Raw genomic sequence first — 13,553 nt, 5'->3', positions numbered from 1 at the left:
TTTTTTTTTTTTTTAAATTCTTAAAACCTGAAAGCTCAGTACTATACAGGAAAATGCTAGATTGGATCATATACCAGCAAAAAGGCTTCCATCTGGACCCTCAGGGAACACTTGGACACATTTGCCAATAGTGAAGCTAGGAATGATTTCTGCTTCCAGTATGGTAGAGCAGCTTGCATTAGGCAATCTTTCTATTGATAACAGTCACCTCTGGGACTCAGACTGTAAACAATCTACCTGCAATGTAGGAGATCTGGGTTCGATCTTTGGGTTGGGAAGATCCCATGGAAAAGGGAATGGCAGCCCACCCTGGTATTCTTGCCTGGAGAATCCCATGGACAGAGGAGCCTGGTGGGCCACAGTCCATAGGGTCATAAAGAGTCAGAGGTGACTGAGCGACTCACAGTTCACTTTACTTTTTTTGACTCTGGGCAAAATGTAAAGAACAACTAACAGAAAGCACTGAACAGAAGGGATCTTCCTGATAGTCCAGTGGTTAAGAATCTGCCCTGCAATACAGGGGACTCAGGTTTGATTCCTGGTTAGGAAAGTAAAATCCCACATTCCTCAGAGCAACTAAGGCAGCACACCACAGCTAGAGAATGCATGCATGCATGGCGTGACACAACAAAGATCCCTGGTGCTGCACCTGAGACCCCATGCAGCAAATATACAAGTCAATAAATATTTTTTAAAAAGGAAGGAAGAAAGCATTGAACAAAGACTCAAACCGGAAAAATTCTGGAGGGGAGTCCATCCTTAGAATGATGGAATTGTTCTGAGGGGACTTTCCATTTTCTTGCCTTCTAACTTGAGGAAGACTGTATGATATACCATGGAGGGTGCCTAAAACTTCTGAAATTTTATTTAGGTTCTATTTGGGACAGAGACTTAAAACTTGTGTAAGGTTTTGTGTGGATCACAATAAACTGTGGAAAATTCTGAAAGAGATGGGAATACCAGACTACCTAACCTTCCTCTTGAGAAACCTGTATGCAGATCAGGAAGCAATAGTTAGAACTGGATATGGAACAACAGACTGGTTCCAAATAGGAAAAGGAGTGTGTCAAGGCTGTATATTGTCACCCTGCTTATTTAACTTATATGCAGAGTACATCATGAGAAACGCTGGACTGGAAGAAACACAAGCTGGAATCAAGATTGCTGGGAAAAATATCAATAACCTCAGATATGCAGATGACACCACCCTTATGGCAGAAAGTGAAGAGGAGCTAAAAAGCCTCTTGATGAAAGTGAAAGAGGAGAGCGAAAAAGTTGGCTTAAAGCTCAACATTCAGAAAACGAAGATCATGGCACCTGGTCCCATCATTTCATGGGAAATAGATGGGGAAACAGTAAAAACAGTGTCAGACTTTATTTTTGGGGGCTCCAAAATCACTGCAGATGGTGATTGCAGCCATGAAATTAAAAGACGCTTATTCCTTGGAAGAAAAGTTATGACCAACAAAGATAGCATATTCAAAAGCAGAGACATTACTTTGCCGACTAAGGTCCGTCTAGTCAAGGCTATGGTTTTTCCTGTGGTCATGTATGGATGTGAGAGTTGGACTGTGAAGAAGGCTGAGTGCCGAAGAATTGATGCTTTTGAACTGTGGTGTTGGAGAAGACTCTTGAGAGTCCCTTGGACTGCAAGGAGATCCAACCAGTCCATTCTGAAGGAGATCAACCCTGGGATTTCTTTGGAAGGAATGATGCTAAAGCTGAATCTCCAGTACTTTGGCCCCCTCATGTGAAGAGTTGACTCATTGGAAAAGACTGTGATGCTGGGAGGGATTGGAGGCAGGAGGAGAAGGGGACGACAGAGGATGAGATGGCTGGATGGCATCACGGACTCGATGGGCGTGAGTCTGAGTAAACTCCAGGAGTTGGTGATGGACAGCGAGGCCTGGCGTGCTGTGATTCATGGGGTCACCAATAGTCGGCCACGACTGAGCAACTGAACTAAACTGAAGGTTTTGTGAGACTGGGATGCAGAAGCCACTTTCATTTCACTGCATCACCGTTTGCAAACCCAGATTTAGAGTCCTTTTTCATTTTTCTGGATCTGAAAACAATAACATAACAAGTCAACACTATCCTCTATCAGAGTGAACCAGAGCCACTGTTAACATATGTGTTTCCACTGTAAGAATTAGAAAACGCCACCTCTTAGGGAAGGAGTGCATGCAGGATTGTAGGCAATCAAACTGCAAAACTATCTTTAGGGCCACTGCAGAGTACATCTTCAGGTGATGCTGTTGGCTTTGTGGATATATATTCAGATTCTTTACTGTTATAGATAACTATAAAATATTGAATATAATTCCTTGGTTTATACAGTAGGTCTTTCTTGATTGTCTATTTTTTATGTAATAGTGTATATCTATTCCTCCAAACTCTTAATTTATCCCTACCTACCTTTCCCCTTTGTGCTAGTTACTCAGTTGTGTCTGACTCTTTGTGATCCCATGGATTGTGGCCCCACAGGCTCTTCTGTCCATGGCTTCTCCAGGCAAGAATACTGAAGTGGGTTGTCATTCCCTTCTCCAGGGAATCTTCTGGACCCAATGATCGAACCCAGGTCTGTGCATTTCAGGGAGATTCTTTACTATCTGAGGCACCAGGGAAACCCTAATTGGTAACCATAAATTTGTTTTCTGTGTCTGTGAATCCGTTTCTGGCTTTGTAAATAAGTTTCGTTGCATCGTGTTTTCAAATTCCTCATATGCGTGATATCCTATGATATTTGTCTCTCTCTATCTGACTTTTTTCACTTGGTGTCATAATCTCTAGGTCCATCTATAACATGTCATTCTTGGACCATTGTTTGTGGTCCTTTTCTGCTGATCTCTGACAGAGGAAAACTGTAACTCAGAAATCTCCCTGAAGTCACAGTTAGTCTTCAAGGGCGTAAACATTTGAAACACATTTCAAATGGTACAGATGTATAGATTTTTTTATAGTACAACTTGTCCTAGGACACTCAATGTCCTAAGATTCAGTAAGCCATCATCATTTTGGAAAATAGTTTTACCTAAGTTCCATTCTGAAAGAACACTTTTGTTTTATCTGTAAATGTAGCTGATTTTGTATCTGTGTATGTCCTTTGCAAAAAATGTTGAGGTTGTACTGTCGGAATTTTGAGGATAGTCATTTTCTTTCGGGTCGTGGGAACCCAAGGGGAAGTCACTTTGGCCAGCCTTACAAGGATATTGTGAGTTCTGCATGTTTTCTTTTTTTTTTTTTTTTTTTTTTTTGATTTTTTTACTTTATTTTTTTACTTTACAATACTGTATTGGTTTTGCCATACATCAACATGAATCTGCCACGGGTGTACATAAGTTCCCACCCCTGAACCCTCTGCATGTTTTCTGTTGTTGCCCATAACAAATAGCCACAAACTCAACGGCTTAAAGCAACACAAACCCTGTAGGTCCAAAGTCTGATGAGCGTCTCACCAGGCTGATGGCTCCATTCCCTCCTGGAGGCTCCATTTCCTGCTCATTTGAGCAGCAGCTTGCAGGACTCAGTTCCTTACAGTTAGTCGTAGAAACTGTTTCCTTGTTAACTCAGCTCAGAGCTGTCCCCAGCTTCTAGAAATCTTCACATTCCTTGACTCTTCCCATGCCTCCTTCTTCAAAGCTGCTGGTGGCAAACTGTGTCCTTCTCAAGCCCTATTTCTGTGACTCCAGCTTTCCCCTCTTCTTCCACTTTTAAAGCCTCATGTGATTAAAACATGCTCCCCTGGATAAGCTAGTGAATTTCTTCTTCTCCGGCTTCTTAACCTTAATTACATCTGCCGGTTTTTCACTTTTGTCATCTAATGGAGCATTTTCACTGGGACTTCCCATGTGGCTCAGTGGTAAAGAATCTACCTGCCAACGAGGAGACACAGATTTGATCCCTGGGCAGGAAGATCCCCCAGAGGAGAAAATGGCAACCTATTCAGTAGTCCTGCCTGGAGAATCCCATAGACAGAAGAGGCTGGTGGACTACAGTCCAAGGGGTCACAAAAGAATTGGACACAACTGAGTGCCTGGGCATGTATGCACATATTCACTGGTACCTGGAATTAGGATCTGGATATACGTAAGGGACAGCAAACTGTGGAAAATTCTTAAAGAGATGAGAATACCAGACCACCTTACCTGCCTCCTAAGAAACCTGTATGCAGGTCAAGAAGCAACAGTTAGAATGAGACATGGAACAACAGACTGGTTCCAAATTGGGAAAGGAGTACATCAAGACTGTATATTGTCACCCTGCTTACTTAACTTATATGCACAGTGTATCCTGCAAAATCCTGGCCTGGATGAAGCACAAGCTGGAATCAAGACTGCTGCAAGAAATATCAGTAACCTCAGATTTGCAAATGACAGCACCCTTAATGGCAGAAATCAAAGAGATACTAAAGAACCTCTTGATGAAGGTGAAAGAGGAGAGTGAAAAAGCTGGCTTAAAACTCAACATTCAAAAAATTAAGATCATGGCATCTGGTTCCATCACTTCATGGCAAGTAGATGGAGAGACAGTAGAAACAGTGACAAGACTTTCTTTTCTTGGATTCCAAAATCACTGTGGATGGTGACTCCAGCCATGAAATTAGAAGATGCTTGCTCCTGGGAAGGAAAGCTAAGACAAACCTAGATAGCATATTAAAAAGTAGAGACATCACTTTGCTGACAAAGGTCTGTATAGTCAGAGCTACCAGTAGTCAGGTATGGATGTGAGAGTTGAAAGGCTGGGCACTGAGGAATTCATGCTTTCATACTGTGGCATTGGAGAAGACTTCTGAGAGGCCCTTGGGCAGCAAGGAGATCAAACCAGTCAATTCTAAAGGAAATCAACCCTGAATATTCATTAGAAGGACTGATACTGAAGCTGAAGCTCCAATACTTTGCATCTGATGCAAAGAGCTGACTCACTGGAAAAGACCCTGATGCTGGGAAAGATCGGAGGCAAAAGGAGAGGGAGGGCAACAGAGGATGAGATGGTTGGATGGCATCACCAACTCAGTGAATTGAGTTTAAGCAAACTCCAGGAGACAGAGAGTGAAGGACAGGGAAGCCTAGTGTGCTGCTGTTCATGAAGTCGCAAATAGTTGGACATGAGTGAGTGACTGAACAACAACAACATACATGCGGAGGGTGGGGGGCAAATTATTTCCCTACCAAAACCCTCAGAGACTCTGCCCTAATTGCATTCTTAGCTTAACTTATCTGGGCAACATTTAATGAACCTTGAGTTTGCAATAATATGTATACAGATGAGTGCATTCTAACTCCTTCCTAGGTGCAAGGAACCAGAAACCAGAGTGATGCTTACAGATACACACTGAATTCATTATAAATGTCAATTTCCTTGGCCAACCTTCTTAAAAATAGAGACAATGGCTTTCATCACAGATCCCTAATTCCAGGCTGTCTATGTCACACATAACAAGCACTCAGCAAGTATTGCGGAATTTATTAATTCTAAAAATATAGATTATGCATTTATGTAATGCCAAATATGTGTCAACTAAAAAAATGTACAACCTAAAAGTTGAGAGTTGTTTTTTATTCGGTGGATAAAACTGAGAACTTAAGCCTTCAGGCATAGCATCTCAGATCGTAATCACTCTGAGTCTGCTCCAAAGAGGCAAAGTGGAGAGTCGGGACCTGGGGGAAGGCAAGGAGGGGCTAAGATATAAACAAAAATCAGGTAGTCAGAATGCCAAAAGATTACCATTAATTAAAGGAAATCAGACATCCCAAGTTAAGGAGTTTAGCATTTTTCCATGTATGGGAAGATGCAAGAGTCTGGGCTCACTGGAACATTCCTTTGATATGCACCTCAGCTGTCTGGGCCGATATCCTGCGCTCTCTCATCCTGATTTTTCCCAGGGTTCACCATGGGGCTAGGGGTGGCTGCAGTGTGTGATGGTTCTATGGGGACACTATGTTTCTGTCTTGAGTTCCCTCAGGGCTCACCTTTGGGGTGGGGGTAACATGTGGGCTGGATGGCTGCAGTGTCCTTTGTTTACTGATATGGCCAGTAATAGTTTTCATTTACATATGATTCTAGATGTTTAGTAGATATTAGTGAAATAGATAAGCAGAATTCATACCCTTGTGGAGCTTACATTCTACTGGGCACAAGATATTTTAGTGAGGGCACATTCATCCTATCGCTCACTGATGTAATGAACATACAAATGGATAAGGCTGAGTAGATAAATTAACAACTAATTATCAGAGGTGGCGCTAGTGGTAAGGATCCTGCCTGTCAATGAAGGAGACATAAGGGACCTGAGTTGCATCCCTGGGTTGGGAAGATGCCTGGAGGAGGGCATGGCAACCCACTCCAGTATTCTTGCCTGGAGAATCCCATGGACAGAGGAGCCTAGTGGGCTACAGTCCATGGGGTCACAGTCAGACACGACTGAAGTGACTTAGCAGCAGCAGCATTTTTTAGAAACATTTGATAGTAAAGTAGAAAACGGATCTGAGGATGGAAAGTGTAGAATAGGTTGCCAAAAGTTTGAACTGAAAAAATGACATTTGAAATAGAGCAGAGGGCATGGGCTCAAGAGATATTTATAAGACATAAATCTGGAGAAGGGAAGAGGGAAGCTGGCCTGGTATATGGTATTCCGGTTGCAACAAAGAATGTACTTTTACAACCTATTTGAATATAGGTGATAGTAACTCTCCTTAAATTAGCTTAATGAACAATATTTTTTTCCTGTTAACATATTGTACAAACCCAGAGACACCTCCATGTAAAGTATTCCAACATTTTGTATCATTCTACGAACATAATAATGTATTGAGCATCTGTGAAACATATAGTATCCTTCAACCTTCAAACAGGGAACTTAATTATGCTTTTGGAAAGCAATAGAATTTATGTGCAGAGCCATCAGAACCGAAAGCTTGACATGGGGAATTCAGCAGTTGAAATGCAACCAAGAACACATCAGAGGTGACCTACATAAAGAAAGTTAGTACGAATGATTCCTCCTTTGGGGAATCTACTTTTGTTCTTTCCTGTTCAACTAGGGTGAGGGGGAAAAAAGAAAAAAAAACCTGTCTGTAAAAACGCTGAGAAAGAAACTAGGATGGAGAATTCAGAGAGCCCATTTGCATTGTGTCTGTGCGAATTTCCAATAGTTAGGTTTTAGAATGTATTGATTTCATCTGACTGTTTCTTTCTTTAATAACTTTGCAACGATGGCTCTCTGGGGACTGTCTGGCCCATCTCCTGAGGATGTGAAACCATTGATCAGGAAATATTCCTGCAGCAGGAAGGATCTGGAAGCATCCAGAAAATCCAGTGATATCTTTGAAGTGACAACCTGTCTCCTTACCCCTTTACTGACAGTTCAGAATCTTTTCACACTAAAAGAAAAAGGTGACCACGTTTAACGGTATACTTGCTGAGATACATGCATACAGATACTCAAACGTATTAGTAAAATCCTAAGGAGGCATTGTTAAGTGGTAACCAAAAATTCAAATGCATAAAATGTTTGTTCATATTATTGAGAGCTTGGGGATGACTGGAGATGCTTGGGATGAACTGGCTCAGCTGGCTGACAGGGAGTGGTTTATTTGTTTGGCTACATCGCATCTTAGTTGTGGGTGGAATTCTTCTCTAGTTGTGGCGTGAAGGCTCAGTATTTGTATGCAGGCTTAGTTGCTCCTCGGCATGTGGGATCTTACTTCACCAACCAGAGATCAAATCCCTGTCTCCTGGAGTTTTAAGATCCCAGAATCAATTGCCAATAGTCTTATGTCAAATTTAAATTTATTGCAGGATAAGAGATGATGAAGTTTTAATATTTTCTATATAAAGCTGTATATACAGACATACTGCTAAGGAAGTAAGCACATTGAATCTCAGGTTCTTCCTAGGCCATGGAGATATGCTACACTCAGTAGCAATGGGCTACTAGGAAGTTCTTTCAACTTCCAACTTTGGAGTTGTGACACCTTAGAGCTGAAGACAGGTTAGTCTAATCCCCTCATTTACAGAGGTATGATGGTCACCAGAGAATTTTCCAAATTCTGAGAACCTGAATAATTTCTGAGCTGGAATACAACTCAAATACCTTCTCCTGTTTGAAACATGTCTATTCAGTTTTCTTGTATTTATTCAGTTTTCAAATAGTGCTAATGTTTATAAGGGGGTAGAGAGGGTGGCATTTCAGGAACTCTAAGTCCAGAATGAAATTCATGAATCCATCTGTCTTTTTCTAGTCTTTATCTCTTGTCCTATTCTCTATTATGTCACTCTGGGAAGTTTTATTCAAATAGTCTGCATATCTAGGTTTTATTCCTCCCAAATATCAAAACCCCTGGCTTTTTGCTTATCAAATAAAGATATTATGATAACCAGAGAGCTGAGTTCTTAAAGAATTGGAAATCCTTGAGGGAAAATTCCTGTATTTTTAAATTAAAAATTTAATATTTTATAAACACCTTATCTGTTTGCTGATCTTAATGCTCTAAGGAAGACAAACAGTCAAAACAAGCAAAATCAAAGGACTGCAAAGCACTGGTTTTCTACAATTGAAAGGCAAGGACCTTGAAGAGTGAGGGTTATTTTTTTTTTCTTTGCCTAAAAATTCTTATTATTGTTGTGTTACCCATGAAGCTGTAATATTCCAAACATGTCAGAAAGTGATATCAAAAAACAAACTGATTGCACTAAGAAAATATTCAACTTACTTTTATAATTTAAGTCTTCTACCTTCACCACTTGCTTAAAATCTGTCTTAAAAGGCACAGTTCCTGAGAAGGTTGAGAAAGATTGAAGAAATGCCATGATGTCATTTCTAAGTCCCAACATAATATGTTGAAAGAAATGTTGTTGAAATAGTTCTTGCTATTATTCCTGGATCAAGAAATTAAGAGCTAAATAGATCATGAACCACTTAAGGATAAGAGCCACGTCTTATTTAATTCTATGTAGTCTCTGGATTTTTACAGAAAACGTTCAACAGTTACTGTTCTCCTCAGTTGTCATTGGACCATATTTCAGTTGTAGTAATTGGAAAGAATGAGAAAATACTATTTCTGACAATTTTTCCACTGCCCTCAATTGTATGGACCAATTTTCCATAGACCACTCAATGACTTTGGATTTAAATGCTAAACCTTTAAATGGATTTAACAATACTGACCAACCATCAAGGATTGTTTCTAGGAATTAAAAATTATAGGAAAGAATTTTACAGAGAAAACTATGAAAAAAATTTAAGTAGCACTTGCATTCAATATAAAACATACTTTAACACACATTGAAATTTTAGCTACAGTGTTATAATTCCAGTTCTCACTGAGTGATTATTTATAATTTTTCAGAAGGTATTATAGTTGAAAGAAAAAACTTCTTTTCTCACCTTTCTTTAAAGTATAAAATAAAAGCAAAGTATTTCTGATTGTAATTCATTTCTTAACTTATTTCCATCCCCTTTCATGATTATAGTCAAGGAAAAATGTGATGACTCTAAATTTTGTCACTAAAGGATGAGTTGTGTGGAGCTGCCTAGCACAGCTGGAAAGTATATGCATTTTAGACATAGGTTCAAATACTAAATTGGCTCATTTTAACCTTGCAATGGCACCCCACTCCAGTACTCTTGCCTGGAAAATCCCATGGATGGAGGAGCCTGGTGGGCTGCAGTCCTTGGGGTCGCAAAGAGTCGGACATGATTGAGCGACTTCACTTTCACTTTTCACTTTCATGCATTGGAGAAGGAAATGGCAACTCACTCCAGTGTTCTTGCCTGAAGAATACCATGGATGGGGAAGCCTGGTGGGCTGCCGTCTATGGGGTCGCACAGAGTTGGACACGACTGAAGCGACTTAGCAGCAGCAACCTTGAGTATTTGAGAATTGATACTGAGAATTACATTTGAGAATTTGGACTACTGAAACTTAAAGGATATCCCTGAGTCTTCATTGCTCCTTACAAAATAACAAGATTTTCCTGAGGGTTAATTGGGAAAACAAATACAAGAATATCCAGTATTTTTTCTGGCATAAGTATTTGCTCACTACATGTAAGTTTTCTTTCCCAAAATTAGCTAGGGGCATTATTTCAAGCAAATGATTGACACTATGCATGGAAGAATCCACCTTCTGTGATCATTGAAATACAAGTCTGTATATCATTTTCTGCTCACACTATGTCTGACTCTTCTCCCAAGGAATTCTCACTGACGGAAACTGGCTCCAATAGCTTGTTTAAGATGAGTGACACACACCTACAGTGTCATCTTTCATTGTCACTGTTACTGATTTCCTCATAGTTCCAAATAGCCATCCACCTTGAATATAAAGTTCTTAAAGGGAGTGGACATTTTTTATGCATTCTGTAGAGTGGTGACTCCCACATTTTAAATAGCAATAAGAGACTAATTTAAAGAAGAGTTAAAGTTGGAAGAGGCTGGCAAAGGCTGTTAAGTGTTGGGAGTCCAGTAGCTAAGACTCAAAGCTCTCTGCACAGAGAGCCCGTTAGGGAACTAGATCAAACATGCCACGCTAAGCATTCCAATGCAGTGAATAAAGATCCTGCATGCTGCAACTAAGACCTGGTGGAGCCAAATAAATAAATAAATATTCAACAACAACAGCAAAAAGAATTGTGTTGGTTAAAACCAAAAGCCACTTTCTTAACTAAGTGATCAAACTTAGCATTACCCATAATCAGATCCAGGTGCCTCTTGACTGATACTCTAGGAAGAGCAGGATTACTACCAAAACAAACAAACAGTCTTGCCAAACAAAGTTTGCCTTCAACCCAATCATGAGGAAACGATCAGACAAATCTCTAATGAGGAGCTTTTAATGGATTTGGGCTGTTGAAAACCAAAAAATAAAAATAAAAAGTTTTATGTTCAGTTAAGAGAGGCTACAAAAATGATAGAATGATCTCTGTTCGTCTCCAAGGCAAAACATTCAGTATCACAGTAATCCAAGCCTATGAGCCAACCAGTAATGCTGAAGAAGCTGAAGTTGAATGGTTCTAAGAAGACCTACCTACAAGACCTTTTAGAACTAACACCCAAAAAGGATGTCTTTTTCATTACAGGGGGCTGGAATGCAAAAGTAGGAAGTCAAGAAACACCTGGAGTAACAGGCAAATTTGGCCTTAGAGTACAGAATGAAGAGGGCAAAGGCTAATAGAGTTTTGTCAAGAGAACACACTGGTCATAGCAAACACCCTCTTCCAACAACACAAGACATCACCAGATGGTCAACATCTAAATCAGATTGATTATATTCTTTGCAGCCAAAGATGGAGAAGCTCTATACAGTCAGCAAAAACAAGACCGGGAGCTGACTGTGGCTCAGATCATGAACTCCTTATTACCAAATTCAGATTTAAATTGAAGAAAGTAGGGAGAACCAGTAGACCATTCAGGTATGACCTAAATCAACCCCCTTATGACTATACAGTGGAAGTGAGAAATAGATTTAAGGGCCTAGATCTGATAGATAGAGTGCCTGATGAACTATGGATGGAGGTTCATGACATTGTACAGGAGACAGGGATCAAGACCATCCCCATGGAAAAGAAATGCAAAAAAGCAAAATGGCTGTCTGGGGAGGCCTTACAAATAGCTGTGAAAAGAAGAGAAGTGAAAAGCAAAGGAGAAAAGAAAGGATATAAGCATCTGAATGCAGAGTTCCAAAGAATAGCAGGAAGAGAAAAGAAAGCCTTCTTCAGTGATCAATGCAAAGAAATAGAGGAAAACAACAGAATGGGAAAGACTAGAGATCTCTTCAACAAACTTAGAGATTCCAAGGGAACATTTCATGCAAAGGTGGGCTCGATAAAGGACAGAAATTGTATGAACCTAACAGAAGCAGAAGATATTAAGAAGAGGTTGCAAGAATACACAGAAGAACTGTACAAAAAAGATTTTCATGACCCAGATAATCATGATGGTGTGATCATTAATCGAGAGCCAGACATCCTGGAATGTGAAATCAAGTGGGCCTTAGAAAGCATCACTACAAACAAAGCTAGTGGAGGTGATGGAATTCCAGTTGAGCTATTTCAAATCCTGAAAGGTGATGCTGTGAAAGTGCTGCACTCAACATGCCGGCAAATTTGGAAAACTCAGCAGTGGCCACAGGACTGGAAAAGGTCAGTTTTCATTCCAATTCCAAAGAAAGGTAATGCCAAAGAATGCTCAAACTACTGCACAATTGCATTCATCTCACATACTAGTAAAGTGATATTCAAAATTCTCTAAGCCAGGCTTCAGCAATACATGAACCGTGAACTTCCAGATGTTCAAGCTGGTTTTAGAAAAGGCAGAGGAACCAGAGATCAAATTGCCAATATCTGTTAGATCATGGAAAAAGCAAGAGAGTTACAGAAGAACATCTATTTCTGCCTTATTGACTATGCCAAAGCCTTTGACTGTGTGGATCACAACTAACTCTGGAAAATTCTGAAAGAGATGGGAATACCAGACCACCTAACCTGCCTCTTGAGAAACCTGTATCAGGTCAGGAAGCAACAGTTAAAACTGGACATGGAACAACAGACTAGTTTCAAATAGGAAAAGGGAGTACGTCGAGGCTGTATATTGTCACCCTGCTTATTTAACTTATATGCAGAGTACATCATGAGAAATGCTGGGCTGGAAGAAACACAAGCTGGAATCAGGATTGCCAGGAGAAATATCAATCACCTCAGATATGCAGATGACACCCCCTTATGGCAGAAAGTGAAGAGGAACTCAAAAGCCTCTGATGAAAGTGAAAATGGAGAGTGAAAAAGTTGGCTTAAGGCTCAACATTCAGAAAACAAAGAAAATGGCATCTGATCCCATCACTTCATGAGAAATAGATGGGGAAACAGTGGAAACAGTGTCAGACTTTATTTCTGGGGTCCCCAAAATCATTGCAGATGGTGATTGCAGTCATGAAATTAAAAGATGCTTACTCCTTGGAAGGAAAATTATGACCAACCTAGACAGCATATTCAAAAGCAGAGACATTACTTTGCCAACAAAGGTTCGTCTAGTCAAGGCTATGGTTTTTCCAGTGATCATGTATGGATGTGAGATTTGGACTGTAAAGAAAGCTGAGCACTGAAGAATTGATGCTTTTGAACTGTGGTGTTGGAGAAGACTCTTGAGAGTCCCTTGGACTGCAAGGAGATCCAACCAGTCCATTCTAAAGGAGATCAATCCTGGGTGTTCATTGGAGGGACTGATGCTGAAGCTGAAATTCCAATACTTTGGCCACTTCATGCGAAGAGTTGACTCATTGGAAAAGACTCTGATTCTGGGAGGTATTCCGGGCAGGAGGAGAAGGGGACGACAGAGGATGAGATGGCTGAATGGCATCACGAACTCGATGGACGTGAGTTTGGGTGAACTCCGGGAGTTGGTGATGGACAGGGAGGCCTGGCGTGCTGCGATTCATGGGGTCGCAAAGAGTTGGCCATGACTGAGCGACTGAACTGTACTGAACTGAACAGATACATGAGAACCAAGTAATCCTTCACTACTGAAAGTTCAGTTTCCTTTTTTTTTTTTTTTA

Source organism: Oryx dammah, unplaced genomic scaffold (assembly GCF_014754425.2).
Source record: "Oryx dammah isolate SB20612 unplaced genomic scaffold, SCBI_Odam_1.1 HiC_scaffold_9, whole genome shotgun sequence".
NCBI lineage: Eukaryota > Metazoa > Chordata > Mammalia > Artiodactyla > Bovidae > Oryx > Oryx dammah.
Note: the sequence above shows the minus strand (reverse complement) of the source record.